Genomic DNA, 1112 nt, shown 5'->3' with positions numbered 1-1112 from the left:
GCGATAAACGAGGGTTCACTGTACTGAGAAGGCCTTTGCGGTAGGGTTGCAGCATTGGTGTGAAACACAGAAATTACTGAGACGCAGAAAGAAGAACAATAACAGCCGCAGGCGTCCCTGTCTTCTTCGGTGTCCTCTCCCACATCTCCCATCAACGAACTCAGGAAGAAGCTGAAGGCCTGGGGAGTTTAGGAGGCAGCGAAATCCTTCCTGTGGATCTGCTTGCCACAGTCTTTACAACTCCCTCGGATGACTTTCTGGAGGGCTCTGGGGAACAGAAGGTGTGGGGGAAATGCAAACAGGATTATATGATTCAGTTGTGATCGCTAACAGAACTGTGGTTTTAGGAACTTGGAATTCTCCAGTGGGGTTTGGTACATTTTGTCATCCTGCTGGGTAGATAATGAACCATCTCAGCAGCCAAAGGAGGTCTCACTGCCGTAAAGAAAGAAGTGCACAGCAAGGGATGTGTCCTTTGAATCCCACGATCTCGATCAATTAAAGCCCCCTCAATCCAGGGACAGCATGCTGTGACAACAGAGAAGCAACAAAGTCGTACCAGCAGTCGAAAGGGGAACGAGACCATGAGACAGGACAGTGGGCTCCCTGGCCCACTGAGCAAGTAAAACGTAGTGTCTTCAGGCAAGAAGGTCACTTGTGGAGTGAGCTATCTCCACGTACTTAATTGTGGGCCTTAGTTTGCAAAGCCACGGCACTAGAGCTAAGTGGCTTCAGATTGAAATTTATATATTAAAGTGTTTATGAACAGCACTAAAGGAGACTTAACAAGCAGAGCCACGGCTGAGAGGCCAAGGAATACAAAGAGGCCTTCCTTGTGGACATGGCTGGGAAACGGCTGCCCTGACCAGAGCATTTGTCTTGACCAAAGAACTGTGTCCTGAGCATTTCTGAACCTGAATTATCACCTGTTAATTTTCCTAGTAGAGCCCATAAGCTTGACTATCGTCTGTGCATTCTGCGTGGCCTTTGTAATGAACCATGGAACACAGCTTAGAAGTAGAGAGCTCTGTGGGAGGGGAGGTTGGTGAAGAACTGGTAAATGTTTGGACAGTAGAGTCCTGTCTGACATCTACCTCCTAGAAATCAGCTTT

This window comes from Echinops telfairi, unplaced genomic scaffold (assembly GCF_000313985.2).
Source record: "Echinops telfairi isolate 266 unplaced genomic scaffold, ASM31398v2 ScPeMD7_5868;HRSCAF=6743_0, whole genome shotgun sequence".
Lineage (NCBI taxonomy): Eukaryota > Metazoa > Chordata > Mammalia > Afrosoricida > Tenrecidae > Echinops > Echinops telfairi.
This window is presented reverse-complemented; position numbering follows the sequence as displayed.